Raw genomic sequence first — 6,351 nt, 5'->3', positions numbered from 1 at the left:
TCCTATCTCTACCTCTCTCTGTGCCCTGACCCTCCAGAGGAAATGTCTCAAATCCATTCTCAACTATTCTTGTTTTCCTTGGTGTTTGCCTCCTTATATTTAACTAAACATTATGCTTCTATCTCTTGATTCATCAATGTTAGGTGTTAGGTATTAACAATTGCCTTCCCATTATGGTGGACAGGGACTTAGCTTCCTCCATAGCATCATTCTCCCCACGCCATCACCCCACCCAAACCAACAGCTTAGCAATTTTTGGTAAAATCATTAAACAGTGTTTACATTTTAATAATGTATAGTAATGCTTCTGAGGAAACTTTGTAACCACACATCCTATTTTGTTCAACCCTTCGTTTTTCCTAGAATCAATAATTAACCCCCCCCCCCCTTTTTTTTTCGGTACGCGGGCCTCTCACTGCTGTGGCCTCTCCCGTTGCGGAGCACAGGCTCCGGACGCGCAGGCTCAGCGGCCATGGCTCACGGGCCTAGCCGCTCTGCGGCATGCGGGATCTTCCCGCACCGGGGCACGAACCCATGTCCCCTGCATCGGCAGGCGGACTCTCAACCACTGCGCCACCAGGGAAGCCCCCAATTAACCCATTTAAAAAAATATATTTTCTTGGCCGCACCGCACAGCATGTGGGATCTTAGTTCCCTGACCAGGGATCGAACCCTCACCCCTTGCATTGGAAGTGCAGAGTCTCAACCACTGAACCTCCAGGGAAGTCCCTGCTCCATCTTTTCATTTGTTTGATTTTAAATGTACCTCTAACACTTTTTGCACCCGATGCCCCAACATCTCTGTCATTTACCTGTCAGTAACTTTTTGAATACACTCAAACACATCTTTTCCATTTTTTTCCCCTGGAGATCTTTCTCCTTGAAGACTCCATGTTTCTGCTTCTGTGCTGCTGCTTCTCTAGGCGTGCTACACAGCTCTTATTTTTAGGACTTCTCTTTGCTGCTCTCCCTCCCCTTTTCCAGATCCCACGTCTTCCTCTCTCTTGGTTTACTTCTGCATTTGAGTGGAATGTGACCCAGCCTCTCCTTACGTACCTCAAAAGGTAAAGTTAAAAGTAAGATTAAGTTCTTCAAGTTATTATTCTTTTGTTAGAAACTCTGTTAGCTAGAACGGCACTGTCCAAAAGAAATATAATGCAAGCCATATGTGTAATTTTAAGTTCTCCAGTAGCCATATATTTCAAAAAGTACAGAGAAACAGGTGAAATTAATTTAATAATATATTAATTTAGCCCAACATATCTGAAAGTTATTTTAACATGTAATCAATATAAAAATTACAGTAAGTCCCCTAATACAAACAAGTTCCGTTCTGAGAGAACGTTCATTAAGTCCAATTTGTTCGTAAGTCCAACAAAGTTAGCCTAGGTACCCAACTAACACAATCGGCTATATAGTACTGTACTGTAATAGGTTTATAATACTTTTCACACAAATAATACATAAAAAGCAAACACAAAAAATAAAGAAAACATTTTTAATTTTACAGTACATTTTTAATTTTGAAAAGTACAGTAGTACCAGCTACATCACCACTGCTTTTCTGCTTGCTTCCAGACATCCTGGGCTTGAAATAAAGATACCGTTCTACTGTACTCTCTGCAGTACTATACAGTAAAATACACAAAAGCACAACGGCTTGTAGAGGATGCACGCACATGACAATGTACGCCAGACAAGTGAACTAACGTACGCGATTGGACATGCAAACACACGTTTGCATCTTTGAAAGTTCACAACTTGAAGGTTCGTATGTAGGGGACTTACTGTATTGAGGGGATATTTTACATTCTGTTTCTCACACTAAATCTTCAAAATCTGGTGTGTAATTTATACTTCCAGCAAATCTCAATTCAGACTAGTCACATTTCAAGTTCTCAACAGACACATGTGGCTAGGCTATGGTATTGAACAGCACAGAGCTGGAAGTTACTTATTGGGAGGCAAACTTGGCCTTCGAATATTCCATTCATAAATTCTGGTTACGCTCCATGAGCACAACTCATCCTTTTCGGAGGCCTTTGCCTCTTTACTATTACAGATACAGAATATAGATCTAGAATTGAAGTAACTTGCCCAAAGTCATCCACTGAGTGGTGGGAAAGCCAGGATGAGCACTCAGATGTTCTAACTCCCAGGGCTATGCTCTTTCCAAAACACCACACTGCTTTCTCTCACAAGGCAGACTTCAAATATTTTACAACATTTGAAAATACCCTTGGGCTTCTGTTCCCAAGGAAAACTCTTTTAGTTGTCCTCCATATGTGCCCCTCAGACCAGTCCCTTACCTAACAGAGTATTTTGCATATGGCGGGTGCTCTGTAAATGGTTTTTAATCAAATGAGATTTGTGCATTGTACAAGCAGTACCTATACAAATTATTATTCAACTGTCTTTATGTAGTTATTCAAACATTTTCACATGTATACCTTGTAAAGCATTGGGTCAGATGATCATAAAGGAAAAATGAAATTTAAGATGACCTACCTTGTCCTCATGACATCTGGTAATCACTGAATTATTTTCTAATGTTCTTCAATTACCGGCTACAGAATATGGTATAGTCATTTTTCTGGGAATCAGTGTTAAACACACTGGCATTCATTGCCCAGAATATATCCCTCTGGAGAGTTAAGGCAATCTTTTCTCATTTCTGTGTGTCTGAACTCTCTCCGATTTCCCCTAATTTATCATAAGAGTACTGCCAGTGATTCTGAGACCTCATTTCCAAGTCCCTTCATCACTCTGAAAATTAAATTTTTGGGACCTTTTAGGTAAATGTTCTCTTACTTGCCTCCTCCCAATCAAAGCTCTTACATCAGTGATCCTCAAAGTGTGGCCTGCAGCCCCTGTAGAATATTGAGACCCTCCCTTTCAGGAAAACAACTAACAGCATTTGTTGTCAGTAATAAAATTCAAGCTTTTGAGTAAAAATTAATGTTTTTTAAAACTTACATCTGCCACCATGAACTTGACAGCTCCCCAATATTTAAAGACTTTTCTGATGAGCCCAGAGTGATAATTGCAAACGTGATTTTTTTCTCACATTGTGTAATGAAATGTGTCAACATTTGGAAGATCTACACAACTCAGTGAACCAATATTTTCCAAATAACCCATGCATGATGTTACAAAATCATGCATGGGTAAAAGATCCATTCAAACAACAGGATAAATCAATGTGTTTGCATTAAACTGAATATAAAAAGTTCACTGAAGGTTTCCAATTCCACATTGCAACTAACCTTAAAGAAATTACAACTTGATGGGCTGGTAGTACCAAATAAAAATATCTACAATTATCTGAAAAGGCTGTTAACATACTTCTCCCTTTCCTAACTACATATCTATGTGAGTCCGTATTTTCTTCACACATACTACAACCAAAAACCATATGATAATGGATTCAATACAGAAGCATGTATGAAAATCCAACTCTTTTCTATTAAGGCACGTAACAAAAAGATGTGAAAAACTGTTTTTTAAAATGCATGCTTATCACTAAATTTTTGTTTTGGAAAGCACAGTCATCTGGATTAAAAATGTTATATATGTTAACATGTAATGAGTTTATTATTGTCATTTTTTTTTTTAAATATATGTTTTACCTCCTAGAGACTCTGTTTGATCTTTTTATTTATTTATTTTTTGCAGTACGTGGGCCCCTCACTGTTGTGGCCTCTCCCGTTGCGGAGCACAGGCTCCGGACGCGCAGGCTCAGCAGCCATGGCTCACGGGCCCAGCCGCTCCGCGGCATGCCGGATCCTCCCGGACCGGGGCACGAACCCGCGTCCCCCGCATCGGCAGGCGGACTCCCAACCACTGTGCCACCAGGGAAGCCCTATTGTCATTTTTTAAATTAATAAATATGTCAGGTAATAATGCTTCAGTTTTATTTATTTTTTTAGCTGTAAAATATCTTTCTTTTTTAAATTGAAGTATATTGACCTACAACACTATGTGAGTTCCAGATCCTGGAATGCTTCACAAATTTTCAGGGGCCATGCTAATCTTCTTTGTATCGTTCCAGTTTTAATATACATGCTGCCAAAGCTAGTACTCAGTTTTAGTTTCTAATATGGTAAATATTAATAAGTATAACCCACACAAACAAAAGCTCATTGACATCCTCAATAAATTTTAAGAGTGTGAAAGAATTCTGAGACCAAAAAGCTTGAAAAGTTTCCTTACCCCACTGTTCTACCCATTCCAATTTGAAGACTATGCCCTCTTAAAGAAATTAAAGGTTTCATTAAGTTGTTATAGGAAGTAACATGTATAACACGGTAGTTAATGGCCTAGGATTGGCAATCAGATTGACCTGGATTTAATTCCTGGCCCTACTACTTACTAGTTTTGCTATGTTCAACAAGTTTTTGAACCTTTCTGTACCTCAATTCCTCGTGTATCAGATGGATATAATCATACTTCCTACCTTATGAGAACTAAATGGCAAAACTTGTTATCTAGAATAATCATTGCAATCACAAAAATTTATACTAATGTCTGAGAGTAGTATGGTGCTACTATACCAATGGGAGGTATTCTAAAGCCTTGAAATTCTCTTCCTTCATCAGAAGTAGTTTTTTCCAAATGAACTGCAATACTATCAGTTTTTCTCCAAACCAACCTAGAAATTTGTTAAGATTTCCGAGTGGTAGCAGCATTAAACATCAAATATTTTTCTGTTGTAAAATCAAAGAGCATGTATTATGCCTACATGATAGGTCGATTTTCTTAGGACATCTCTGTAATAACATCCATATTTGGGAAAAGGCCCAATTGCAAAGGATGAATCAATGAGTTAACATGAGCAGATGAGCAAAGCGATTACCAAGCACTGATTCTGAGGATGAGCTTAGCAGTTACCTGGTGATGACTCTCCCATGTTTCAAAATTGCTTTTACTGCAGGTATACAATGTAATAGACCCAATCAGAAAACTTTTCTTTGTCAATGCCACTTTGGACATTGTAAGTCACAGAGCATTTGAAACATGTTTTTACATATTAAGCCTATATAAAACACTATAAAATTGACATAATTATGGTTGGACCTATGATAATACAAATTCTTCACTCAATGTTATTGACAAATAGCAGGAACTTCTTCATATATATCTGAGGGTGCCCCATGAATGTACTTGGATTAATACCTTATTAAGGCACGTGTAGCTAATTACAATCAGATATATTTTGCTTTTCAAGCACTCATCTACCTTTAAGACTTTAAAGTCATCATTAAAATCTGACATTAATTTATCTTCAAGTTTGCTGACTCCTATCATTTCCATTTTTCTGCTGCCCATCTAGTGGTTTTTATTTTAATATCAGATGGTGTACTTTTTGCTGTAAAATTTCCATGTGATCCTTTTTATAATTTGTTTCTCTGCTGAGAACTTTTATCTTTCCATTCAGTTCAAGTGTGTTTACCTCACGAAGCGTAATTATAATAGCTGCATTTACATCTGATAATTCCAACATCTGGGTAATCTGGAGGCTGGCATCTCTTGATATTTTTTTCTTTAGAAAAAATATTCTTGGTTCTTCCTAGTTACATAATTTTGGATATTAGGTTATACCAACTCTGGATCTTGTTGGAACTTGGGGGAAAACATTTTATTTGTTTTTGTTTGTCTGTTTGTTTAAACAGGCAATCAACCCAATTAGGCTCAGATTGCATATTCTGTCTCACCTGTTGAGAGTGGTGGTTCCGATCTCAGTTTCATTTTCAAAGACTTTGCTATGGTGCCTTGGGTCCATCCTGTGCATGCCAGCTCAGGAGTGAGCCCAGGATGTGTGGAATGTCATACACAGAATTAGAAGATTTTCCAACTGTCAGGATTTCTCTCAGCATCTCTTCAAGATTTTCCCACTTTCCCCAACCCCATGCTCTCTGGCTCAAAGGAGACTCTTTTTCTGGTTCCTCTGGCCAGAAAGCTGGATTTCTCTGAATTTTAGCTAGTCATGTCTCCAGTGCTGTGCAGCTCCACAAGTGGGGCCCACCCTTAAGGCAAAAGCTGTAAGAGAAAAGAGAAAAAAATGGGAAACATCCTCATACAGGTTGCTTTTCCAAGTTTTGACACTCCTTCACAATCTACCTGCCTTTGTTTACTTTTCAGAGTTCTTAGGTACTTGACTTTCACATTTGCTCCAGAGGTTTTTAGTTGTCGTTAGCAAGACAGACAGACTTGAGTGGTTTTGGCCCACCTCAGCTGGAACCAGAAGTTTCCCTGCCTACTTCTCCAAATGTTTATCTTCCACCACTCTCCCTGGTCACTTACTCTACACCAGCCTTTCTCTTCTTAACAGGCTCCTGAATGGCCAAGTTT

The 6,351-nt window shown here is 38.6% G+C and overlaps 1 pseudogene; it reads right to left on the bottom strand.

Annotated features, from left to right (window-relative positions):
- Positions 1 to 3,989: 3,989 nt before the first annotated feature.
- Positions 3,990 to 4,081, bottom strand: LOC132507684 (U6 spliceosomal RNA; annotated as a pseudogene).
- Positions 4,082 to 6,351: the final 2,270 nt, after the last annotated feature.

Source organism: Lagenorhynchus albirostris, chromosome 16 (assembly GCF_949774975.1).
Source record: "Lagenorhynchus albirostris chromosome 16, mLagAlb1.1, whole genome shotgun sequence".
In the NCBI taxonomy this organism is placed as follows: Eukaryota; Metazoa; Chordata; class Mammalia; order Artiodactyla; family Delphinidae; genus Lagenorhynchus; species Lagenorhynchus albirostris.
The sequence above is the reverse complement of the archived record's forward strand: the minus strand, read 5'-3'. Positions and strand labels throughout refer to the sequence as shown.